The sequence below is a fragment of the Candoia aspera genome, chromosome 12, assembly GCF_035149785.1.
Source record: "Candoia aspera isolate rCanAsp1 chromosome 12, rCanAsp1.hap2, whole genome shotgun sequence".
Lineage (NCBI taxonomy): Eukaryota > Metazoa > Chordata > Lepidosauria > Squamata > Boidae > Candoia > Candoia aspera.
The window spans coordinates 17,076,811-17,104,289 of NC_086164.1; the positions used below are offsets into that span (position 1 = coordinate 17,076,811).

At 45.3% G+C, this 27,479-nt stretch overlaps 2 protein-coding genes across 2 annotated transcripts in view; both read left to right on the forward strand.

Annotated features, from left to right (window-relative positions):
- Window positions 1-26,842, forward strand: part of COL4A5 (collagen type IV alpha 5 chain) — a 669,904-nt gene extending 643,062 nt beyond the window's left edge. Inside the window, exon 51 of the mRNA XM_063313535.1 lies at window positions 26,832-26,842. The gene's annotated coding sequence lies outside the window, so the exon portion shown is untranslated. The remainder of the gene's footprint in view (window positions 1-26,831) is intronic.
- Window positions 1-27,479, forward strand: part of PAK3 (p21 (RAC1) activated kinase 3) — a 101,243-nt gene that overhangs the window by 4,398 nt on the left and 69,366 nt on the right. The window lies entirely within an intron of this gene.

Below are 27,479 nucleotides of genomic sequence, written 5' to 3' on the forward strand. Positions count from 1 at the left end.
CCTCTTATCTGACCGTTGCTTTGTCTGCACCTCTTCCTTCTGTCTCCCAAGGTCATTCCCGCAGACCATTACATGTTGGAACAAATGCTTTGGGTCGTCAATCCCCCCTGGCTCCCCCACCCCCACAGATGCTGCCACGTTTCAGGCCACTTCATTGCACATAACCCTTCCCTCTCCAGTTTTCATTTGCAATATAATTGCTTTATTGCAGTTATCCACATCTTGCCTTTCAGGATCATCCCAAACTTGCCTTCAAGTTAAGCTAGATTTGGGGTGACACTACGGACAAGTCCATGAATGTTCTTGGCAACAGTATGAAAGGTTTATCACTGCTTTATCCTGGGATGTTCTTCTTTTTTTTATGTTTGCCTTCCCAGGCTAACCCACACCCCGTGGATCTCCTAGTGGTCTCCCGTCAAAATATTTACCAAGCCTGTCCCTGCTTAGCTGCTGAACCCTAACCCAGTTGGCCAGGTGGTGAGGCTAATAAAAGGGTTTACAATCAATGAAAACAATTGTAAGCAAAAATGCAATGGATAGTATTTAAATGCCAAGAAATGTATCGGATCCTTCCCTTTATCTGAGAAGATCTCTGTGCGGGCTGTTGTCTTTCCTCCCTTTTTGTGCAGGGCTTTTTCCACAGGGCAGTTGCTGGGGATTGTGTGCAGGGGAAAAGCTTAAGAATGTCCTCTAAAACTCCAGTATGAGGTGGTATGAGAAGTTGTGCACAAAGGAACTTTTAAAGCTGATCTGCTAAGGGATGAGTGCTTTTTGAACTGCAGGCAAACTTCTGTGGCATACAGGCAAACGATTAGGGCCAGGAAAATGGAAGCATGGAGGCAAAATGGAAACAGGCCAACTGATCTCCAACTCAGACTAACACGTACTGGTGCATGTTATTATGTTGACACAAAAATACCTTGTGCAGTGTTCAGGGACTGGTTTTGGAAGCATGCTCTTAAGGAGCTGATATTCTGGGTTGCAGCTTTACAGTTTGGCATGCCTGATTGTCTCAGTTTTGAGAGTACAAAAGAGAAAAATCCTTGGAAATAATAGTGGGTTGACCAGTCACAATCAGAATGGGTGAAATTTGCATATCCCTGGAATGTTTTGGTTGTGGAAAAGACTTGGTATGGGAAGTTTGAGCTGCTTCCATTTGGGACAGTTTTCTATTCCATCTTTAATGCCTCAGGAAGCTTTTTCCCAAAAGAAGCTCATCATCAGAACTTTTTGCTGAACTGTATCCAGCTGGTCATTAGATCAGATCTTCCCTTTAGCTTCAAATGTTGGTGACTGAGTTTGCTGTTTTCCTCTTCCCTCCCCATCTTCTTTACTTTTCTGTTATGTCTTCTACATTGGAAACCTGCAAGCAGGCATGGATTTCCCACCCCACCCCCCAATTGACTGTATTTACATTGTTTTTAAGCCTTTTAGTGGATGAAAGAGATCACAATGCTTTAAATATGGAAAGTCCCAACCTTTGTGTAGTTTTAACAGATATGACTGATCTGCATGGACTGAATTTAACTGTTGATTTTAATTTGCCATCACTATTTATATGATTTAGTTCTCTGAATTGGATTGAGTATAATAGAAGTTTAGGTTTTGGCTTCATGTAATAATTTAGGTTTGGGTGGATGAATGTTATAAAGTAAATGGTGGTAGGTTTTTTTTTTCCTAGTCTTGGGTACCACCAAACAATTTTCTATTATGTACTAGGCCAAACAAAGAAAAAAATAAAGCCAGAACCTTTTGCAATCATGTAGAACTCCACAATATAGGATAGGATTTTGGCATCCTTGATGAGACCTTATAGGATTTTGGCAATGTTGCAAGCCTGCCTGCCTGCCTGCCTGCCTGCCTGCCTGCCTTCCTTCCTTCCTTCCTTCCTTCCTTCCTTCCTTCCTTCCTTCATCTCTCTCCCTTTTCCTCCCTCCCTCCCTCCCTTCTGTGATTTAAGTGATAACTGTTGATATCAGCCTCAGAAAACCTGCTATAGATACCCACACTAGTTGAACTAAGTCAGTATGAAAGGGCATCCCCCCCAGAATGCTTTGCAGTGGGTCTGTCTGCACTGCAGTTGACTCAGTGACCATGCAGAAGTTGTTGAACAACACTTCCCAGCCTCTCTTCTCACTGTCTGGTCTGACAGGGCCTGCTGGGAGCTGTAGTTCAGCAACATCTGCTGCAAAAGAATTATTCTATGGATTCCGATAGGGAAGAATTGGAGTGTTCTGCTCCCACAACCCTGGTGATCAGCAGAGACTTTAGCATCTGACAACCTTTGGCTGGCATTTGTCTTCCCTTGACCAAAAATTTACAGGAGAACGTGTCTGGAAAGGCAGTGTGCTACTGAATGTTCCATACCAAGAGCAGTAATGTTATTAAGTTATTTACACAAGGCCGCACCAGGAATATTTATGCCTCAAAGATGGAAAGCAGGGGGATTCACAACATGATGCACAGTTTATGTTGTGTCTAATGCTGGGAAAGGTGGAAGGAAAGAGGAGAAGAGGATGACCCACAGCAAGGTGGATGGACTCAGTTACAGTGGCGATGTGGGCACTGTTGGGACATGTGAAAGACCAGGTTAGGGAGAGATCAGCATGGAGAAAAGCTATCTGTGTGGTTGCTAGGAGTCAACAGCAACTTGATGGCACCTAATCAATCAGTCAAATGAGGGGATAATAGGTAAAAAGCTCCCATATCTTGCTAATGTCCCTAGTTACAGAACTTTCCATAGAAAAAAAAATGCCAAGCTGGCATTCTGCCCCCCTAACATGGAGAGTAAAGTAGGGAGGATTATTTTTAACCTTCTGGGATGGGTGGGTGGCATGTGCTTTTTAGCTTTTGCTTGGTCCCTGTCTTCCACGTTCTTTCCTACTTTCTGGAGCTTCTAAGGACACTCTCTAGCCGGTGATATCAGGATCATGGCAGGATGGCACTTCCTCCCAGGTCCACGTAGGGAATCTGATCAGACCAGCATCTGAACCTTATTGAGGAAGGAGGTTACAGGGAGCCCAAGAGCTGTGATGTGACTACTCAGTTCTGTCCTTCACTTAAAGAGCTGTCAAACCCTCTGGAGATAGACTAGGAGGCAGTAGGTGGCACTTTGTGGCAGAGATGGAATTTGTGTTCCTCTAGATCCTGCTGAACTCCACATCCCAGCAAGATTATGCCATGGTAAGGGATGTTAGCAGTTACAGGTACCACATCTGGAGGGCCATGTGCTCCTTCCCGCATGATCCTGACTTCATTTGAGAATAATAACTGTACACACAAAGCTAATTCCTTCTTCATCCTGGGACAGTCTTCAGCCTTTCTCTCTCGAATTTCAAACCTGATCATCAATCAACATTCTGAAATATGGACCCATTTCAGTTCTATTTGACTTAGCAGCTGAGCATGTCCCTTTGCCCTCCTGTAGGATGGCTTTACAGAGGGCAATGTTCAGTTTGTAATGCTCGCCTCCGCTTGAAAGCATCCTTCACTTGGACACCTCCCGGGTTCAAGTGCAGTTATCTTACACAATCCTGTAAGAAGGGAGAACGGGGACCGTGATGTTATCAGTCAGTACTTAGCCACTGGATGCATTGTATTTCTATATAAACTTATGATTCCTAGAATTGAATCAGTACCTATAACTCAGTCTGGGCAAACTTTATTCAAATCCTATCTCTTTTTGGTATTACATAGGTTGCTGTCATACCTTCATAATGGCTTCTAATGCCTCTCCCATCTCATAAATTTTCAGCCTTTTCATATTCCCCTCTCCTCTCCTCTCCTCTCCCCTTCCCCCTCTCTCTTCCCCTTCCTTTCCTTCCTCTTTGACTATTTCAGCTCAAAAACAAAAATACATACCATGCCTTTGAACCAGCAATTTCTTGCTTGAGTATTGTTGTAAGTGACATTTCCAAGGTTGAGGAGGACCCTGAGTAAAACGTCTTCTGGATATCTCCCCCAATCTACAGCTACAGTTTTTTTTCCTCCTCTTCCCCAATCTCTTCCCCCTTTTTGGAGGAGGAGAACAAAATCAAAGCAAACCAGAGCCAGCTGATCCAGCAGCAGTGTGAGGGTGCAGCAATTCAGAACCTCCCCCCCTTTTTTTTTAAATAAGAGAAATGGGTGGTACAAATCTGAGATCCTCTAAACTGTGGGCCCTTGTCCTGGCCCTGGTGGTCATCTTGATGTTGATGAGCCACTTGGAGGTTGCCAAACAAAGAAAGAACAGATCAGAGGTCCAACTGTGCACACCCTGGAAGTGAGTTGTTTTTTCTTTTTTGGCTTAATGTAATGGAGTTGTGCAGAGCTTTGGATTCAAAAGGAAAAAGGGGGGTTGCACCATGCAAGATTGCTCATATAGCACCCACCTATAGTTCCTTAAAGCAGCTGCATCCTTTTCCTTATTCAAATCATTTTGCTGTTGAATTCAAAGCACTGAATTAGCCTATGAAATGCAAATGTTTCCAGGACGTGTCCAGATCACTAATGGGAAAATGCCCAATCTAGTAGCTTCCCTGTGGTTTTTAAAGTATTGACCTGAAAGGAAGATGATCCTAAATTTAAGACAACGGCCCACCAGGGCAGATTAGACAGAGATTCTTGTCCCTTTGTTACTATATTCTCAATTAATCTGATCTGTCCTTTCCCACATAAACCTGTATTGCATGGAGGAAAACAACCCTTCCTTTCAGGTATCATATTAACTGGTGCTGGGCTTAGAAACATCTGGAGAAGACAGGATTTTCCCATTATTTGTTAAAGTATATTCCCCTTCCTCCTCCTCCTCCTCCTCTTCTCTGTATCATCCATGACATCGTCTCAGCTAATGAACTGGAGGCTTACAGGTTCTTTTTCAAATCTATAAAGCAAATGGTGCAGCTTCCATCACTGGATGCTTTCCTAGAGACTGATGTCTTGCTTGGCAGCACACCAGCTTTGATTCCTCCTCTATCAAAATAATAATGTTAAAAATCAGGTGAGCAGGGGGGCCAAGGAAGGTGCATAGAGCTATACTGGCACTGGAAGGCACCACATTGCTTGCCTCTATTTTAAACCAGGGCCCTAAGTTACAATACTTCTTAAGGAAGGAAAGCGTATGTATGCAAGTTTATTCACAATATAGGGAATGTTTATGTAGAAAGTAAGGGAGATGACCTTGAGAAAAATATGCAAGAACTGTTGCATGAGCGAAGAGGGCTGAAACATTCTTCAGGGCGAAGCAAGATAGTGTCTGGAAGCAGCTCAGACAGGCTCCTCCCTGTTTCCCTGGGGTAGAAGAAAGCGGGGAAGTGAAGCACCATCTGCCTTGTGAGACTCTGTTACTATAGCTGATCTCAGCAAACTGTGGTTCTAGTCTTCCCGTGGAGTTGATTTTCTGGTCTGGCCTACCTAATGGGGCTTATAGTTCGTCATGAGCCAGCTTGTTTTAAAAGCTCAGAAGTCAGGGGAAACCATTGAGTCATTTGTTAAGGCTGTGGAAGAAGGAATACAGCCGGTCAGAAAAGAAGCACCTTGGAACAGACCAGCATTGGCCTTGTACGAAGACTGTTTGAAAGAGAGCAGCTAACAGAGGCCCAGGCTCTTCACAAAGCTGCAGACTGAGTTAATCAGCACCCCATTGAGGAAGCCAAGGCAACCCAGGAGCAGCCCCCTGTTGTCCATAAAATGCTAGAAACCATCTCAGAGGCCATTCCCTCCACCCAGTCTGAGAAACAGCCCCAAACAGCCCTAGAAAAGATAGTCTGGACATTATAAAGACATCAGTGACAACAAAACACCAATAACCAAAGGTCTGTTTTTTTTCTGATGGGATTAATATAATGTGGATGAATTCATGTTAGACTTGTCCAGTTGGAGGAGAGCAGTGTAGGATCAGAACTGGGACATCGCACGTTATCTGGTGTTCTATCCAGCTTGTGCAAGAATCAGAAGTGATGGCCAATCCTTTTCCAGAGAATTGATATTGATGGGATGAGAGTTATTTTCAGAATAGATTAGGAACTGTTGATTCAGTGGATACTCCTTCAAAGCTACATAAGGCCAAGGCAATTTCATACAGCTTATTGTCAGGGTGCACGCTAAGGCTGAGGGTCAGTTCAGAGGGCCCCATTTCAGGGGGTTGGACCACATCTGAAAGAGAGGCTGGCCCACTTTCAGAGCAGAAGATTGGAAACTAATCCTTTGATGGGAGCTGAAAGAACTAAGATGTGCATCCTAGAAGAGAGATGATAGAGGATAGGAGAATGCCCTTCAGAGACCTGAAAGAACTAACAAATAAAAAGGTTGACCTTTTGCTCATGTTCTAAAATGTAGGACATTGAATATTGATTTAAGTGACAGGAAGGTGGATTCTGACTGAAAGGAAAAACTCCATAACAGGAGAAGAGGTTTGATGTTTGATGGTCATAGATTTGCCATAGTTGTGGTGGGCTCCCATTTTCTTGAACATGTTCAAGTGAAGGTTGGTTAGCCACTTGTCAAGGATGATTTAATTTGGGATCCTACACTGAGCAGGCTTTGGATTCCATGGTCTCAAAGGGTCCTTCCAACTCTGGGATTCTCTGATTCTATTATTCCATGAAAGAGAGTGGGGACAAAAAGGGAACGTAGAGATGACCTTGGGGAAGGAATGGCTGAACTGTTAAGGGAGGTGAAATGGCAATCAGCCCTGGCAAAGTGGTGGAGGTGTTTGTTTTTTGGCCTGACTTACCTCAAGGAGCTGATAGGACAGAAACAGAGCTAACTTAATATAGATATTATTCATGGCTAGTTGTTGCTTGAGGGCAACTAAGGAGGACCTGAAGAAGCTTCTGGATTAGAGAAAGCCAATGGCATTGGACTTTGCTGCCAGTTGGGGGGAGGATGAGAAGATGTAGAAGTGGTGTTTGGATGCAGGATCTGACCTAAAGGGGCAGCAGCAGTGAAGGTGCGAGTCCACAAATTGCAAAGGCAAAACCTATTGGGAAGTTGTGGGGTGCGTTTGCTGATTTGAGGCCTGGGAAAGGCATAACACTCCCATTTCCCTCTTAACCCCACCTTCAGATGGCATGAATCCAGTCCTTTTGCCACCATATTGCCATAATGCAATATTGAAAAGTTGGGAAGGGGGGATTAACAGTAAAAATAGGAGTGGTTCGTATTCCAGAGAGTTCCCAATCATATCTCCACCTTCAAAACTCTTTTGAAAAATAGGAAAAAGTCCAAAAAAAGATCCTGCCCCTTCTGGTGATGTCACCATCTTTCCAATGATAATACTTTTGGCCCTGTAGCTGGCTGGGGAAGTGAGTGATGGTCTTCAGCTGGAAGGTTGCTTTAAATTTTACAGCTGCTTATGCCAAGCAATAGAATATATAAAACCCTGGAGAGAATCCTAGTTCCTTTTAGTGTAAATGCAACTGAAGAGAATTAAAAGCTTGTAGCCTAAGTATGGCGATCATCCGTTTGGTCCCACAACATCCCTGTGTATAGACCTCAAATGACACAATGCAACAGCTGTTAGAGAAAAAGGATGCATTTTTAAGGCCTGAATACCTTTTTTCCCAAAATGACATAAGCTCAAGTGTTTCCCAGCTGGGGGTCTCAAGCAGTTTCTGGCAAATGCCTTCAACAAATGAGAATAGTTAGCCAATGAAATTGTTCATACCCATGGGGAGAATCTGTTCTCATTCAACAACACTTGGGATCACCAGCGTTCCTGAGTTTTTCCATGGAAGATGACTGAACACCTTGCTGTAGCCTTTCCACATGATCTACCACTTTCAGAATTCCTGGCCAATTCCATCACCACCATGAGAAGGCCACTAGGTTGGGAATGGATGTGGGAGACAAAGAAAGAATCACCAGCTGCATGGGCAACATCCAGATCTGTGGTGTACCAGTAGGAGACCATGACAAAATAATGGCCAGCATCTTAAATAGGCTAATATTTTGTACTGTAGCTATCAAGAAGCAGGGTATTTTTCAACAGGTAGGAATTGTCCTTGGGCCATGTAATCATACATGACAAGAGAGCTAAGATCACTATAATTATATGTTTCAGAATAAATGTCAGTTGCATTCTCCTCCAACACTCTTCACAAAGGAGGAAAAAAAACTTAGGGAGAAAAGAAAAGAGTGGTTTGCTATTATAGCGGCATGCAAAAGCTTCTGCAGATATGTGTGTGTCTACCATCACATGGGGGTGATGTCAAGGAAAGGAAATAATTCCATTAAATGCCATGAAGGTGCCAATGTCTTCTCATAAAAACAGTGAGATGGTAGCCAAATATGAACTAGGGAAAAAGGTTGGTTGTAGCAGACACTGTTCTTGAAGGCTGACAGTGCAAGTTAATACTAGCAAATACGTCATAGCATATGTTCAAATTATTCAGATGTACATGTATATAAGTTTTTTTTAATCCATTCAATTGTGTCTGATTCTTGGAGACTGCCTGGACAAGTCCCTGCAAAATTCTTGGCAGGTTTTTGAGAAGTGGTTTGCCATTGCTTCCTTCTTAGAGCTGAGAGAGAGTGACTGGCCCAAGGTCACCCAGCTGGTTTTGTGCCTAAGATGGGACTAGAACTCGCAGTCTCTTGGTTTCTAGCCTTAACCACTACACCAAACTGGCTCTCGTATATAATTTAAATGACTCTTTATAGCAGGCAAAAGGCATGGAGAACTAAAGGCCACACTGGCCAAGAATTTGGGAGTTGCAGCCCCAGGTGCAGAAAGCCATGGAGATGTCATTACAGAAACAAGGGCAGGAGCGCTTGGAAGTGTTTGGAAGTGTTTGGAAGAAACTCAGAACTCCTTTCTGACTCAATGGGGAATAAGAGGGAGGAACAGCACAAGCAAACTTGCAAGATGGACTTACTCTAGCCTATCTCAATACATTATATTCTAATCTTCCTGTGGAGTTGGTTTCCTGATCTGGTCTACCTCATAGGGTTGACCCCAACCCATCTTTGAAGTTCTCAGTAGGCACTATGAAGTTCTCAATAGCTGGTTCCCATCCAGGCTCTGCTAGTGCCCACGATGAACTAAGGAGGCTATTTCTGCCAGAGTGTCTGACTTTGCAATCAGTTGCTCCGCTGCACATCTCTGTTCTGTGCATTGTCCCCCTGGAAGGTTCAAGAGCTGACTGGCCATGGATCAGAATCAGAGACTGGGATACCAGCATCTGCATGAGTGCAGATCTTCTTCCGCCTTCACTCCTTATCTGAATCTTCATTCAGAGCAAAAATCTCCATCTCCATGCTTACATCCTCCACATCTCCACCACCTTCTCTGGCAGATCCAGGGTGGACATGACCCTGATTCATGTTAAACTATAGGGATTGAGCTGGGGACCTTCAGTGTGGGGAACCAGTGCTCCATGGCTGGGCTCTGCACTCTTTCCTCTTCTGCTTCTCACATGTTGCTCAGCAGTACAGCATGTGTACTACTTCAAAGCATCCTTTGTGTGGTCATCCAACTCGAGAGGAGACAGAAATCAATCAGGCTTCCGGCCCGGCTGCTTTTCATAGTCACAAGATCTTTGTTGTGTCTGGTTGCTGACACTGATGCTCTATCCCTGCCTTTCCCCTTTCTGATCCCTGCTGTGTTCTGCAGGGATCTCCCTCCATCTGTTTTTTTGCAGCAGCAAAAGACACTCCAACGTGATTGCTTGGGGTCAGATGTCCAAGAATGTCACAGAAAATGAAGGCTGGAAATTTTATTTTGATTGCAGCTCCAGGTACAGTCAGATTTCACTAGCAAATCTGATTCTTGCTCTGCAAGACAATTTGCTTGCGTTACTTTCCTGTCCCTTCAATCTGAGCCTGTCGTGAACATCCATCCTACTTTTTTCCTGGACCCATTTTCTCTCCCTTGTTCCTCATCCAATTTCTCCTACTTGCCCCAAATCAGTGAGTCAGTAAAGTGGAATCAGTGTATGAAGTGCTGGAAAGAAGCAAAGCAATGTGCGAAGAAAGAACTTGGAAATCCAGAAACTAGAATCTGCTGTATATTAAAGACAAAATGCCATCCATTTTATTACCAAATCAATCTGAGCAATCTAAGGTGGAGAGGTCCTCTGTTGATCCATCACTGCAGGACATTTGGTTTGCTTTCTCTTGCATTCCTCTCCTCCTGTTTCCGATAATTCCATTTTTCTTTACTAATCTTTTCCTTCCCTCTGGATTAATGATGGACACCATCCATTCCGAGTTGTTGCTTTACGCAAACCACTACATTGTTATTAAAAGCTTTGGCATATCAGGAATACTGAAGCTGCTTTAAACACATTCTCTCCTGAGTGCCAAAATGAAAGCCGCCCGATCCAGGGTTACATCCCCATGTTCAAATCACGAAATGTGCAATATATTGACATTCACATTGCAATACCTATCACACTGACATCATGCACTATTTAAATGCAGGCAATGTTATGAGAGCCAGTTTGGTGTCGTGGTTAAAGGCATCAGGCTAAACTTTATGAGTTCTAGTCCTGCCTTAGGCATGAAGCCAACTGGTGACCTTGGGCCAGTCCCTCTCTCTCAGCCCTAGGAAGAAGGCAAGGGCAAGCCACTTCTGAAAATATTGCCAAGAAAACTTCAGGGACTCATCCAGGCAGTTGCCAGGAGTCAAGACTGACTCAGAGGCAGAAAAAAAAAACTCTTATAGAAGGATTTTTCTGAAACAGTTCATTGCAAATAATAATAATAATAAGCCATTAAATAGGAAATCTATCTATAGGTAGCCCTTTGGGTTCAAAGAAGACATGCTGTTGTGCAGTTTATCTGTGGACAGGGAGGGGGCTGTGCAATCCCAGTCCGGAAGTGCAGAGTCTAGCACAATGGGGGCACTGGAACTCCAATGTTGTAATAACTGTGGGTATTATTCTGTGATGTTACTCACAGTTTTCTATCAGTTTTTGGTGGTGCCTATCTTCAAAGCCAGTGGAGGCTTCATAGCATAGGGCTCGCCAGAGGGTTCTGTCAACAGCCACAGCTTCTAGTTCCCTTGGCTGGATGTCACAGCCTCTTTGTAGCGCTTGTGTGGATGACCTTGAGGTCTCTTCCCAGGCTCCAGTACACCATAGAGCAGCAGGCAAGGCATATGGTGGTTCTCCATTCTGGTGACATGTCCCATCCACCGCACCTGGGCCCTGATAATCAGGGACTCAATGCTGGTGGACTTTGCACGATCCAACACCTCCAGGTTGGAGATGCTGTTTTGCCAATGAATGCTAAGGATGGAGTAGACAGCGTGCATGTGAAATTTCTCCAATTGTTGATGTGTCATTGGTATAGAGTCCAGGACTCACATCCATATAAGAAAGAAGGAATAACCACAGCTCTGTAGACTTTCAGCTTTGTAGACAAATGTTTTTTTTTTCCTCATGTCAGAAGCACCTACCGAGGTGCTTCTGTATTAAAAGGATTTGCCGGTGACATCACTGTTGCCTAGGGGACGCCCAAGGGGGCTCTTTTCATGTCCCTGTTATTTTCCCACTGAAGTGGTACCTGTCATGAGTAAGGATGGCGAGCAGGGGGCTCCCATCCAGACTGTCAAGCGCATGCGTAGCACTGATGAATTGTTCAGCCATTCAAAGAGACACAGATCGGGACCGCCTTAACCCTTGGGGGTTATATGTCTGGGTTTTCCCACACTTCTTCAGTTTGTTAGGATTCCTGTTAAGTACTAGCAATAAATATTAGAGACCAGTTCCATGTCTCAGTGTGTTTCCTGGTTGTTAGGACAGTACCTATTCATCTACTTGCATTTGCATGCTTCGAACTGCTAGGTTAGCAGGAGCTGGGACAAGTTGATGGGAGCTGATGTCATGGGCACTGATGGTGAGCAGGAGGGGGCCCCTATCCAGGGGGGAAAACGCATGCATAGTAGTGAGAATTTGAGCTGTCATTCAAAGAGACACAGAACAGACCCGCCTTGACTTTTGGGGTTTATCTGTCTGGGTTTTCCCACGCTTCTTCAGTTTGTTAGGATTTTCTGTCTACTGTAGCAGTAATAAAACACTAGAGACCTATTCTTTGTCTTGGCGTGTTCCTGCTTGTCAGGACAGCTCACTCCGTCATAGGGCTCAAGCACTCTAGTATGCAGCTGTTCTACAGCCTGGCTGGCCTTGCTGATCCTGGAGTCAATTTCTTTTTCCAAAGACCCATTGCTATTGACCACACCTAGCTGACAAATGTAAACAGCTTCAAATACATAGGAAATACATACTGTAGGTTTATATAGCTATTACATTATCTTTTTCCACCAGGGACTATCTGTAGTCCCTTTGCAGACCACCCGTGATTTGCAGACCAGAGTATAAGAAAGAACCATTGATTAGACATAAGTGTTGATGAAACACTGTTACTTGGCTTGGAGGTCCAAGAAGAATTGGGCCAGCTTGCTAGCTGCTTTTGATGAAAGGAAAAGATGATGCTGAATAAGCTATAGATCACACTTGAGGATATTTACGGAAATGTGATTCCCTGTATCTATGCAAGTACGCTACATGTTTTATGGCATATGTTGAGGTCAGTTAGAAGCAGTGCTAGAAGAGAAGCAGCAGCAGTTGGAATTCCTGAATCTGATCCTTCTCTAAAGCATGGAGAACGTGCAATTAATCTAGGGTTGTGAGAAACTGATATTTATGTTTCCTCTCTGATACTTTAAGAACTATGAGTCCCAAAGTTTCTGCCAGGATAAGAGATGGCAGGAATGGGTGTGAAAATTGTAATGATCAGAAATGTTGATCTCAGAGACAATGAGGCTGCTAACAGAATGCACAGGTTTTGTGTGTGTTTGTGTGCACATCTGTCTGGCTATTTATCCACCGACCACACACACACACTCCACACAGCCATGTCTGGCTATACATCATAAGACTGCATGCCTGGACTTGGATCATAGTCCAAGATGGAGCCAATATTGCAACTTCTACAAAACCTCAATGTAATGCTTGGGTTCTAAAGGGATATTGAGTAACTACAAAAGGGAACAACATGTGGGTGTTTCGTAGGATTTATATGGACTTGCGTTGTTCTCTGTTGGGAGTTGCAGGACCAATGAGTAAAATAAAGGAAGAAAATGAATAACACAGGCTTGATCAGCTCATGCCCCAGTTGAAGAAAGCTTGCAGGAAAGAAGGTTTGTGATGGATTGTTCCCAAGTTGTCATTTCTGAAGTGGCAGAATAATGCATTCAATGTATGCAATGCTAAAAGCTTGCAAAGAGACCATGTCATATCATTCACTTCAGCATCTGGAATAAGTTACTGGGGAGGGAAAGTAAAGGGTGTGTGTGTGTTTGCACTCGCATGTAAGAGACATCAAGAGAGATAGTGCGTGGGTGTCTGTCTCTGTGTGTGTTTCCTTGCAAGATGAAGGGACGTGACTGGAGAGAAGCTAAGAAGATAGAGCTGAAAATAATCAGAGACGGGTAGGTTGCTGAGAATGGTAGAGTGAAAGCAAATATGAAGATGTAGCGTTCCTTCTTATTCATCTTCATAACAGATTTAACTGAATGTGAACGTTGACCGCAAACTGTCAAAGACTGGGTTTGTGCCGTTTCTTGAACATCTGTGCTGGATCCCCTCTCAGAGTGCTGCTAATAGAACTGATTTCCATAAAACCTGACAATTTATTATTATAGACTTCCCCAGCCTGAGGTCTCCCCAATTCCTGCCGTCTGAGATTTATGAGATTGTAACCCAAAGTATCTGGAGGAGAATAGATTGAGTAATGGAGAAGTCTGGATTTTTTAAAATTCGTTCCATGATGGTGGATGGAGTCTGGGTTTTCAAGGTGTACTTAGCCACTGTGAAGGGTCTGGTATGTTCTTGTGGGCTCCAAATAGCCACACTGCACTGCAAGATCCTACCAGTGATCCATGTTTCATGCTGCCTTTGCTACAACAGTATCCATGACATCAGCCTGGAAGGGCCATGCCCTGTCAATGTTCAGGGACACCACAGGATGAATATCATGCTTGGGTACTGATAGCCTTTCCAAATTTGTGGGCAATGAAACCGAGAGGAGAATTTTTCCAAGGGAAGAACAATTTCTCCATCAATTTCTCCAAGATAGGATTCCTCCATTATCAGTGATGATAGCAACTCTTCAGGGGGAAAAAAAAAACACCCTGGGAGGAGATTTCTTCCTCTGAAATAGAAGCAGAAAAAGCAAGGGAGGCTGCATGGAAGATTCACTCTCATCCCTTCCCCACCTGGCCCTAAACCTGGGCAGGAAGACCATGATCCACCCTGCGGAGTTTCTCCAAGATTCCCATCTCCTTTGGAAGGATGTTTCAGAAGGGAATTTTCTTGCATCAAATTAGGTAAACACTGGTAGGAGGAAAAAACAAAACACCAGGATTTCTCTGTCTACAGAAAGATGTGGTTGTTTGGAGCAATTCCATATTCTCAATATGGCATGTACAACATAATGATTTTTAAAATCCAAATTAACCTTGACTTTATCATTCCACAGATACCCATGCCACCCAAATCTCAGGTCATGTCTAAAAGCCTATTTCTCAGCAGCACCCACTCTTACATCCAAACCAAACAGCAAGCTGCAAAATACAATTTAAAATCAGGTAAACCCCATCGTCCTCTTTCCTTTGTGTCCTGTAACACCCTATATTTAACTTTATTGCTTTTCCCCTGCCACATAAATTTGGATATATACTTTTGCCACTGTTTAAATGGTGCATCTGTTGTCAAAGCGTGGTGGTGGTGGTGGTGGAGAGCCTGATGGTGCCACTCGGAATTTTTTCTTTTTTTGTTTCAATCTGGTTTGGGGTATGGAAGAAAAGGGAAGAAAGGCAGGAAGGGACAGTCCCCCACCCTCCTTTGCAGCAGCTGAACGGACTGAGTTTTTCATAGAGTAAAAGACAAATCAAAAGAAAAAAAGGAAGGAAGAAGGAGGGAAGAGAAGGGAAAAAATCCTAAAGTTAAGAAATATAATGACTTCTGACCTTCTTTTCAACAGATACTTACAGTCTTATACTCCCTCTTCCACAGCAGCTGAAAGGGCTGTTAAAATATTTGCCACCACACAGATTTAGAGGAACCAGGCTCAGCCATGAGGCTACTGAATAAGACAGTGCTTCTCAACCTTGGCCACTTTAAGTTGTGCAGACTTCAACTCCGAGAATTCCCCAGCCAGCCATGCTGGCTGGGGAATTCTGGGAGTTGAAGTCCACAGTTCTTAAAGCTGTCAAGGTTGAGAAATACTGGACTAGGAGAAGGAATGGCTGGTGGTCCATCTTGTGAGAAGGTGGCTCACTGGGTGTGTTTGCTGGAGTGCAACCAACCCACTTTTTAAATGAATAAATGTCCCAGAACAAAGAGAGAGTCACCCAATAGTCCTGACAACCAGGGTAAGAATTATCCAATGATGTACCAAATCTGCTTGAAATGAAGCAGAAATCGCTGATCCCTGGGCTAATTCTTTCAAGTGACCAGGACTGGTCTGAAAACAATAATCAGATTTGTTCTTAAGGGGGTAAAAAGGTGTTGGAACACTGTTACTGGTTAGAACGCAACAGTAGTGCTTTCTTGGGAACAGGCTCCAATATACACTGTTGTTGTCAGCGCATGGATATTTAAACATGGAGTATTGTCTGCACAATCTGCAACTTTATCTGAACCTTGAATGAACAGGCATTAAGTGTGTCTTGAGATTTAAAAAAATGTGGTCACCATGCATTTCAGAAATCAGTGATGGTGATCTGGGTGTATTTCCACCACATGTGCTCTTCATTGTAAATTGCAGCTATTATTATTATAGGCTGCAAAATTCCAGAGAGACACTAGATGGCACCAAGAGATACAGAGAATTCTAATCTTGCAGCCCCCTAGTGGCCATCTGGAGTTTTGCAACCAAGATGTAGTAGCCCTCTTTTGAGCCTTCATGAGTCCCTCTTGAGAGGAGGAAGATGCTAATAATGATTTGCATTTATTATTCTGGTTTCCCACTTAAGATTGCAAACAGGAAAGTCAAGCAAAGGAAATATAATGTTAAAAACCCAGCTAGAACTTTGTTTATATAATAGATAGGACGTACAATAATAAACAACTTCATAGAAGTCTTGCAAAAAACTGAATTTGGCTGCTTGAGCCCTTCATAAAAGATGTGTGGGGTTATAGGCATGGGGGAGCGAGTGACAAAACATTGCGTGCACCACAATGCAAACCCTGCCCCTTCTGTGCTCGGATGAGATGTTGCAATTCAACTTTGAGATGAGAGAACTTGCATTATGACATCACGTTGCAGGTTTTGTCATTCTGGCACCGTTGCGGTGAGCTGTGATGCACCTGCAGTTTTCATATTTGGTTTGCATTCCTAGTTGGTTTTCATAATTGCTTGGTGTTGTACCAGGAATGGTTTCAAAACTAAAGGTTGCTTGAAAACTGTCAACTTCGGATTTTGCAGGATCAAACCAAACTCAACCAGCCTTTTGTTACCTTGGAGGAAATCCAAGTAACAGTAAAATAAGACTTCCAGTTCCTCAGAGTTTCCTTCCTCTTTTCAAGAGGCATTTCTTTTCTACCTCATTGCTGGAGATGTGGAGTAGAACTGCTATTTGAGTATTTTGGAACTTTTCTTTCCATCACACTGAAGTTTCCTCAGCTGCTCCCTGGTTGGGGGACTAACACAACTTTCGAACCTGTCCCCCAGTTTCCAAAAAAGATTTCCCCCCCTTATTTAACCCTTCAAGTCTCAAGATGCTTTTGAACTTTGCTTGAATCTCTTCCTAGTTATACTTTCACGGGGATGCTAGTGGTGTTGTTAAATTGTGGGGTGCATCTTTTCAGCACTCCGAAGCATGCTTGGCTGCCACACTTCCCAACCTAAAAAAGGTCCATGGGAAGGATCCTCATCTGAGATTTTCCCTTGGGATCTCATGGAAGAATGAGAAGTCAGGGAGGCTGCCGAGCCATACAGTGAAAGGCAGAAGGTTGCCATTGTTGGTGACCTCTTTGTTATATATAAATGCAGGAACACCAGCAGGACAGTTTCTCTGAAATGAATTTTTCCTTTGCTGAAAGGTTATTCCATCAATTAACCAAGAGCCATAGTTAAAAAAAACAAAAACAAAAATATATGCAGGAGATTCTTTTTTTCCTGTATGATCCTTCTTGATGATGGTTGGTCCTTAGTTCCTTATCCTTGGCATATAATGGTTAATATAGTATTTAACTCCTGATATTTTTGCCACTGTGGATAGACACATCTCTCCTTCTGCATTCTCTGGGTGTGTGAAGGGAACAACCACCAATTTCCCCAGTCTGCTTCCTTTCAAATTCTTTGTTTGCAGATCCTTTACCGAACCAGCCAAAAGAATTATTACACAATCTTGCTAAGACAAATGATCACCTGACTTCAGCAGAGAGTTGCTGGAATTTGGGTTTTCAAACATTCAAATTAGTTTTGGGGATTTTTTTTTCTGACAGAGGTACAAAGGACAGGGCTTCTAAGGAATCTAGTAAACTTTTCTAGGGTTTTGTCTGTGAAACAGATTTCTAGACATTTCCCTTTTCTTTTCAAATTATATGGATGAGCATCATTTAGACTAGTGTTTCTCAACCTTGGTGGCTTTAAGATGTGTGGACTTCAACTCCCAGAATTCCCCAGCCAGCCATGCTGGCTGTGGAATTCTGGGAGTTGAAGTCCATACATCTTAGAGTTGACAAGGTTGAGAAACACTAATTTAGAGTGATAAATCCAGAACTGATTGCAAGCAGCTCCAAGACGGATCTGTCCAAACTGGAGTGGAGGGAGTCTCAAAAAAAGAAAGGCAGTTCAGTGGCTGTGATGCTCACAGAGAGTTTTTGCTCTGATGACAAAACTCAGTTCTTACATCCTTTTGAATGTTACAATCAGAATCCACCGGGTTATCTTCTTTGCCCCCAAATATGTTCCTTGTGACTTAGTGCTATAATCGAGGCTAAGCCCAAACGACTCCTTTCAAGGGTTAAAACGTCTCCACTACAAGGCATTCTCATGCTGGGGAATTCTGGAAGATGCAGTCCACACATCTTAATGTTGCTGAATTTGATAAACACTGCTCTGTACAAAAATCCAGTTCAGTCTATAGATTCATTTGAACACTTTGGAGAAGTTGGTATGTTCTTCAGAAGAAGGTAACACATCGTTCTGGTAATGTAATGGTACGTGGGAAAGACCTTGGGAGGTGGGGTGAAGGGAACAGTCAGATAAGAGAAGGCATAGCTCACAGCTGCACAGTGGGTGGAGTAAGAGGCTCAGAAGGGACCCTCCCTAGATTCTCAGGCTGTAAAGGAGATGGCAGGAGAACTGTACTTTCAGACTTGCAAGATTCTGCTAATGTAGCCTTAAAATAAAGTAGAATTAGCTCATCTGATTGTGTTTCCTGTCCTTACCTACCTGGTAAGACTGACAGGTAATTACAAAATGTTCCTTGAATCACACTTGCCTGCTGGGAACCTTATACCTCCATGCAGTTTTCTTGGCAACAGGATCTATGTGGCTTGCCATTGTCTTCCTTCAGGAAGTCCATTGACTGGAGCTCTGCAATCCAGCTATGAGTCAGGCCACACCATTTTTCGCTTCTCTGCCCAGGCAAAGCTGGCCAGGTGCTAAGTCAGACCTTTTTGGGACAACAGAGTCTATGTTGTCGAAGAGAGTCATGTCGGTCTATGGGAGGCCCAATCTAGAAGGGGTCAGGTAGCCCCTTCTCAGGCTATTTCCATTAAATAGCATCAGCTATTGTGAGCTATCGCTTACATTTGACAAAGTGAGCTGTAGCTTATGACAGTTTGCATCTATTAATACAATTACTTAGTCTGAGAAGGGGCTACCAGACTTTTGATTCTGAGTCCATTTTTAAAAAATCTCTTCAATCGTGTCTGATACTCAGAGACTGTCTGGACAAGTCCCTGCAGTTTTTTTGGCAAGGTTTTTTGGAAGTGGTTTGCCATTGCCTCCTTCCTAGGGCTGAGAGAGAGTGACTGGCCCAAGGACCCCCAGCTGGCTTTGTGCCTAAGTGTCATGTGCGCCGTTTCAATGTATTTGATGCATCGTAACGTTTCGCATGTCATTAATTGGATGCGTGTTTCATTTGTCTAGGGAGGATGGGAACGATTATATTTTGGCTTTGCTTTGGAATGTGTTTCTGTTATCTACTGCGCTCAAGGTTACTTTCCCAGGCTAGCAACTCTGACGATTGCTAGCACCTGTGCCGGGCGGGGCTGTTACGAGGGAGGCGGGATACGTTTGAAGCAAGGGTTTAAGTTTGTATTTGGCGCGCTTTTGCTCATTCTCAGCTTTCTTTGTATTTGTCTGTGGTCCCTTAATAAATCAGATTTCATTTAGCAGCCTCTTGTGAGTCTGAGTATTTGGGGCTAGGGCAATCATTACATAAAGCTGAGAATCTCAGTTCCTAACTCCGCTGGCCCCTGTCCAGGGAAGACACGCGTCTAACCTGTGAGGGAGAGAGCCCGCGATGACCGAACCCGACATTGTGATAATGGAGGAAGGGGAACCGGACTCGACCGTGAGGCAGTCCGGCCGCCCGTACCCAGGTGGAGAGCTGTCCGCCATCAGAGAGGAGGCGAGCTCCGAGTCGGAGAGCGAAGCCGGGGGGCTGGAAACGGCCCCGGAGACCACCCTCAACTATCCGGGTGAGCTGATCACCTGGGATGAGACCCGAGGAGATGCCACAGCAGAGGGGGGCCCATCCTGGAAGCAGAGATACCCATTATCCCCCAACGTGGTGCAGGTGCAGCCAACGGAGGGCTCACCCACTCCGGATCGGATCCGAGTGCTGGAGTCCAAAATGGATTCGTTGGAGGCTATACTGAAACAGCTGAGCTTGGATGTGACCTCGTTGCGAGAGGTCCGGGAAGAATCCAGCCAGAGGCATTCAACCCCTTCTTCCCAGGGGCTGACCCCGGAACGGCGACGGGTGGTGCGAAGGCGTGAAGGGGACCAGTCGGTCCAGATGGAAATCGCAGCATCGCCCGGGCGATCGCCCCGGGGCCCCGTGCCGCCCCGCGTCAGGGAAGCACCAGCCGCAGCAGCACCAGTGGTGGGGCGCAGCGCGGCGGGAGGCGGCATGCGAGACTTCCCTGTCAAGTTTGATGGGGACCCGACCAAACTCTCGTTCTTCCTAACGAATGCGAAAGCCTATATGGAAGAATGGGGGGGGGTTTTCCAATCGGAGAAGGCAAGGATCATCACCATTGCCACCAAACTGAAGGGGAGGGCGGCAGACTGGTATGTCCAGATGTGCCAGTCGGAAGCGCCTGAACTGGAAAGTCTCGAGGAGTTCCTCTGGGCGTTGAAGCAACACTTCGAGGACCCCTTAGCCAAGGAGAGAGCAAAGCGAGCCCTGAAGGAACTCAAGCAGGGGTTCAGATCAGTGGCCGATTATGCGTTGGAGTTTAAAGCGCTCGCTGGGAAGGTCGATGACTGGTCCCAAGCAACTATAATCGAGCTCTTCAAGGATGGCTTGAATACAGAGGTGCTGCGCTGGTCCCTGGGGAGGGACGACCCATACACGTTGTATGAGTGGATCCTGCTCGCAGGGAGGGCTGAACATGCCCAGGAGATCTTTGCCCAGCGAAAGAACGCCAAAGCGGGACGGGAGGTGAAGCCCAGCCGCCCATCGACCACCGGGGGGAAACCGGGACAACGACCCTGGGACGAGGAGCGAGAGAAGCGGTACGCCAAAGGCTTGTGTCTGAGATGCGGTAAGGAGGGGCATAGAGTGGCAGCATGCCCGAAGGCAAAGGTAGAGGAACGGCCCGGAAAACCGCCAGCAAAGTCCCCTGCATTGCCGAGGAAACAGAAAGCTGCGGTGGCTGAAACCGAGGGAGACGATGTGATGTTCTTCGAAGTTGAGGGGGAGACCGAAATCCCGCAGCCGGCGGGAAACGCCAGCCACCTGCTCTAAAGGGCGCCGCTGGGCAGGTGGTAGAGGACGGGCGCGAGCCTCCATCGGTGAGTGGCACTTACCGCATACTCATGGTGAAATTGAAATTGGGCTCCCAATCCAAGACTGTGGAAGTATGGGCCATGATTGATTCGGGGTGTTCCCGGTGTCTTATGCACCCCGACGTGGTGGCAGCCTTGGAGCTCCCCACGTTCCCTTTACAGCGACCCATCGCTTTTACTCAATTGGATGGGTCCGTGGCAGGGGGCAAGCCGGTCACCCATTTTACAGGGCGTGTAGCCTTGCAACTGGGCAGTCACCAGGAAGGGTTATCTTTTGTAGTGGCTCCTGTTGGGGGACCATTGGTGGTGTTGGGGGTACCCTGGTTGGTGCAGCAAAATCCCCAAATAAACTGGGTCTACCGAACTATCACGTTTAGGGATGGATTTTATCAAGCGGCAGAGGGGAAGGGTGCCCCAGAGGAGATGGTGGGGGTTGCGGCAGCTGCGACTCCGCCTTACCCGGCCTCTCCTCTGGAAGGCTTGCCGGCTGAGTACAGGATGTTTGCTGATGTATTTGGTGAAAAGGAAGCTGACCAGTTGCCTCCCCATCGAAAAACGGACTGTGCCATAGAACTGTTGCCCAACACTCAATTGCCTAAACCAAAAATTTATTCCATGACGCAAAAGGAACTGACTCTGTTGAGGGAATTTGTGGACAAAAATTTGGAGCGCGGATTTATTGAGCCGGCGAATTCACCCGTGGGGGCGCCGGTTCTTTTTCGCCCAAAAAAGGACGGCACATTGAGACTTTGTACGGATTTCCGCGGATTAAATGCCGTCTCAATTTCCAACAAATATCCCTTGCCATTGATAAAGGACATGTTGTCACATCTGGCCAAGGGCAAGATCTTCTCTAAACTGGATTTAAGAGAAGCCTACTATCGTGTACGAATCAAGGAGGGTGATGAGTGGAAAACTGCATTCAATTGCCCGTTGGGAGCCTTCCAGTATAAGGTGTTGCCGTTTGGGTTGGCTGGGGCCCCTGGGGTATTTATGCAATTAATCAATGAAGTGTTGCATGAACATCTGTTTAAAGGTGTATTGGTGTATTTGGATGATGTATTGATTTATACGGAAACCATGAAAGAGCATGTAGCTCTGGTAAAGAAAGTATTGTGTAAACTCAGATCTGCTGAATTGTATGCAAAGTTATCAAAATGTGCCTTTCATCAGACCCAAATTGACTACTTGGGGTATAGGATTTCTGATAAAGGTATAGAAATGGACCCTGCCAAGGTGCAGGCTATCATGGACTGGGAGAGTCCCCGCACCCGCAGGCAACTTCAAAGTTTCTTGGGGTTCAGCAACTACTACAGATTGTTCATCAGGGGGTTCGCTGAGATTGCCTTGCCCCTAACGGAGCTACTTCGAACAAAAGGGGTGGGAGATACTAGGAGAGTCAAAAATCCCGGAGCGCTGTTGAGATGGACGCCTGCTTGTCAAACGGCGTTTGAGCGGCTGAAAGCAGCGTTCGTCAAAGAGCCCATTTTACAACATCCTGATCCCTCCAAGCCTTTCGTGGTACAGGCAGATGCCTCCGATTATTCTATTGGGGCATTATTGATGCAAAAAGATGAGGCAGGATGCCTCAAACCCTGTGCCTATCTATCCCGCAAATTCTCCGAGACTGAGAGACGTTGGCATGTTTGGGAAAAGGAAGCATTTGCAGTGAAAGCTGCATTAGAAGCTTGGCGGCATCTATTGGAAGGGGCAAATCATCCCTTTGAGGTATGGACTGATCATAAAAACTTGGAGGCTCTTAGTACCCCTCGAAAACTGAGCCCTAAACAGGTTCGTTGGGCTCAATTTTTCAATCGCTTCAACTTTCAGTTCAAATTTATTCCAGGGAAAAAGAACTTCTTGGCTGATGCCTTGTCCAGGCAACCTCAGGACTCTGGGGCGGCGCCAGATGTGGTCAGCACCCTCTGGACGGCGCCCCAATTGGGCATGCAGGCTGTGACGCGAAGCCAAACGCGCGCACAGCAACCGCCTACCACAAGCGCTGCTCAGCCAAGCACTTTGTCAATTCCCTCCCAATTGCAACAAAAGTTTCTAAAAGAGCTGAAAACTGATACTTGGTTGCTTGCGAATAAAGATACTGTTACTTTTGACAGAGGCTTCGCTTGGAAATCCGACCGCCTCTACGTTCCTGAAACCCTCAGGAAAGATGTGTTAACACGTTCCCACGATGACAAACTCGCAGGTCACTTTGGGTTTGTGAAAACCCTGCACCTCGTTCGGAGGCAATTCTGGTGGCCCACATTACGCAAAGATGTCAAAGACTACATTGCTTCCTGCACTGTCTGTGCAATGTCCAAGCGCAAGGTGGGCAAGCCCCAGGGACTGCTGCAGCCGGTAGCAACCCCCTCTTCCCCTTGGGAAGAAATTTCCATGGACTTTATTGTAGAGCTCCCACCCAGCCAACGCAAAACGGTCATTTGGGTGGTCAAAGACTATTTTTCCAAACAGGCTCACTTTATTCCTTGCGTGTCCATTCCGTCAGCACGTCAATTGGCCCGCCTGTTCCTTGTACACGTGTACAGGCTACACGGATGTCCCTCCCGCTTGATTTCTGACAGGGGTACACAATTTACCTCACAGTTTTGGCGGGCTTTTCTCAAGCTGTTAGGCACGAAGCAAGCCCTGTCCACGGCTTGGCATCCTCAGACGGACGGGGCCACTGAGGCTCTTAACTCTACTCTGGAGCAGTACCTTCGCGCTTTTGTGAATTATCAGCAAGACAATTGGGTAGACCTCCTACCATTTGCTGAAGTGGCTTACAACAATGCAGTGCATCAAAGCACTGGACAAACCCCGTTTCGGGTGGCTCTGGGTAAAGACTTTGTACCTATCACTGATCTCCCACAACCTCCTGCCGGTGCAGTCACTACAGATGATTGGTCAACACAACTGGCTGACTCTTGGCCAATGATTCAACAGGCATTGGCTGATGCACAAGCAGATTATAAACTGTATGCTGATCGGAAGCGTGCCCCACACCCTGCATTCCAAGTTGGGGACTCGGTCTACCTTTCTACCAAGTTTATCAAATCTGCACAACCTTCAAAGAAACTGGCACCTAAATTTGTGGGTCCTTTCCCAATCGTTGCTCAGATTAACCCTGTGACTTTTAAACTTAACTTGCCTCATAACCTTAAACGCTTACACCCTGTTTTTCATTGCAGCTTACTCAAACCGACTACTCCTTCTGATCGCTGGCATCGCCAACCTCCACCCCCCACCCCCATCATGATTGATGGTCAGCAACACTTCGAAGTTAAAGAAATCCTCGACTCTAGACGCCTTCGCAATACTTTGCAATATTTAGTTCGTTGGAAACATTTCCCTCATCCTGAATGGGTCGCTGCACCAGATGTAGCTTCCCCGGTTCTGGTGGCCCGTTTCCATTCCGCTTATCCCTCGAAACCAGGTCCCTAAGGGTATTTTAGGAGGGCGGTATGTCATGTGCGCCGTTTCAATGTATTTGATGCATCGTAACGTTTCGCATGTCATTAATTGGATGCGTGTTTCATTTGTCTAGGGAGGATGGGAACGATTATATTTTGGCTTTGCTTTGGAATGTGTTTCTGTTATCTACTGCGCTCAAGGTTACTTTCCCAGGCTAGCAACTCTGACGATTGCTAGCACCTGTGCCGGGCGGGGCTGTTACGAGGGAGGCGGGATACGTTTGAAGCAAGGGTTTAAGTTTGTATTTGGCGCGCTTTTGCTCATTCTCAGCTTTCTTTGTATTTGTCTGTGGTCCCTTAATAAATCAGATTTCATTTAGCAGCCTCTTGTGAGTCTGAGTATTTGGGGCTAGGGCAATCATTACACTAAGGCGGGACTAGAACTCACAATCTCCTGGTCTCTAGCCTGGTGCCTTCACCACTAGACCAAACTGTCTCTCCCTGAGTCCATAGTCTTCTACTGAACATCATTCAGAAAGGATTATGTGAATGTGCTTGGCCTCCAGTGTGCCAAGACAATAGCAACCCTTTAGCATTGTGCTCCATTCAGTGAGCTAAGCTATCACTTAGCAGTGGGGCACATGGTTCGTGCCAGCCAATTCAGTTTAAGGCAGATTTGTGTGCAATTACTCAGTTGTGCCAGGGCATTAGTTATGACAGCCAGAATGGTCTGTATGTGGCTTTATAGAAAGCAGACAGCAGATTTGTCTGAACTGCTATTTGCCCAGAAAACAGGTGGTTTTAAATAGTAGGTGAACTAAGGCATGACTCCAAAAGCATTTACTCCTACACTGTTTTACTGCATATCTTGCTTTTGCTCCAAGGTGCCCAAGACAGTGGCTGTGTTCTCGTGACATTATAAGCCACCAAAAAGGGTTCAGGAGAATGGGCAGTCTGCCTTTTTTATCAAGGCACAACCAACAAATGAAGCAGAGTTATTTGAGGCTTAGTCTATTGTCTGAATGTGGAACAACCACCATTTTGAATTTGCAGAAACCCAAATTGAAACCTGTTACAGGTTTTGGTTTCAAATTCTGGTTTCTGCAAATCCAAAGCAGTGGCCAAATATGGATGACACGTTGAGCCTCAGATAACGCTCTATTTCTTAGGCAAGATGGTAGTTTCCATTGTTCACCCTGTCCCATACCCTAGGGCAGTGTTTCTCAGCCTTGGCAGCTTGAAGATGTGTGGATGTCAACTCCCAGAATTCCCCAGCCAGCCATGCTGGCTGGGGAATTCTGGGAGTTGACATTCACACATCTTCAAGTGGCCAAATTTGAGAAACACTGGCCTAGGGTGTAATACTAGCTGTCAACTTCAGCCATTTTAGATACACTTTGTTTATAGTTTTAAGATGTTGAAATCTCATCCTCAAGCTAATCCCTACTAAGTTATAAAATTAAAATAATTTCTGGTCTTTAGCTCTTGATATTTTTCTGGTCTCTATATTCTCGCATCCATTTATCGTATCCTCCCCTTTGTGTCTGTATGGGAATATTCACCTTTCTAGTCTTACCTTCAAATCTATGTCTTTCATAAAGCTTGCAGAGCAAAGTTGGTCCAGTCATTAAACAGTTGTATCAGGGAGCAGCATGAGGGGCTGCAAGGAGTAGGGACGAAGTGTTGAAAGCTGGAGCTCCAGTTGCTTCAAATGTAGCCCGTTGACCTTAGAAGAAGGACATACTGCCTCCTCAACGGTATTAAGCTTCCACTTACAACCAGAGAGGAATTTGGATGAAAGCACCTGGCCACGTCTGCCTGCTGGGACTTAAATTTTCTTAACTGCACTTTGAGAAAAGGATGGATCACATGGTTGTTTCTACAGCTTTACTTTCACTACCATGTTGCAAAGTTCAGGGCTAATTTTCTGCTCATCAGGCCAGTTGAGCGTGGATTCTTCACACATCTTTTCCTATACAGGTAAGAAATTGGGTTCATTCTGGACAGTTTGGGACCATAAATCCCATAAGCCCCAGCCATCATGCACAGCGGTCAGTGAACTTGGGAATGAGGTTACCTGCTTCTGTTCTAATGAATTTATCTAGGCCAGGAACACAGTCTTCTTCCCCATCGATTCATCCATTGTTGTTCAGTCGTTAAGTCATGTCCAACTCTTCATGACCTCATGGACCACAGCACGCCAGGACTGTCTGTCCTCCACTGTCTCCTGGAGTTTACTCAAATTCATGTTCATTGCATCGGTGATGCTATCTCACCATCTCATCCTCTGCCGACCCCTTCTCCTGTTGCCTTCAGTCTTTCCCAGCATCAGGGTCTTTTCCAGTGAGTCCTCCCTTCGCATTGGGTGGCCAGAGTATTTGAGCTTCAGCTTCAGGATCTGTCCTTCCAATGAACAGTCAGGGTTGATTTCCTGCAGGATTGACTGATTTGACCTTGCAGTCCAAGAGACTCTTAAGATTCTTGATGTCCCTGCCTTTCCTCATCTTTCTGAAGACATTTCTTGTTTCTTGCATCTCACATGAAGTATGTTATTCCCCCTTTTCTCACCAGCATAGCATCCCTAGCTCATTAAAAATGGCATCTTTTGGCATGCCACCCATTATAGATAATTTCCCCTCAGCTACCCAGGCTGATTCTTGTACATGGGGATGGATGGACAGAAGAGCCCACCCATTCTTGCATAATTGCAGACTTGAAGTGCCATGCAAGGAGACGATTGATGCTGGAATAAAGCCCACTCTTGATTAACTCTATTAATCATGCCTCCAAATTGCTAAGAAGAAAATCAAACATTAGCAGATAATGTGCACAGATTTATTTGATGCCATTTCAAAGGATTAAAACATGACTGTTGTTAACAGTGTTTGATTTTATTATTAGTGACTCCTGCCATCTCTCTGTTAACGAGTGGCCAACAGTATTCAGACATTGATCTAAGCAACAGATGGAGGTAACGGGGTTTGGCAAAGGCATGGGGCCTATATGCGCTGCTTTTTCCATGGCTACTAAACCTAGAGATCTTTCCACTTGATGACTTCTCCATTCTATCTGCTCCCTTGCCCCCTCCCTTCTCAGCTACATTATCATGCTGCC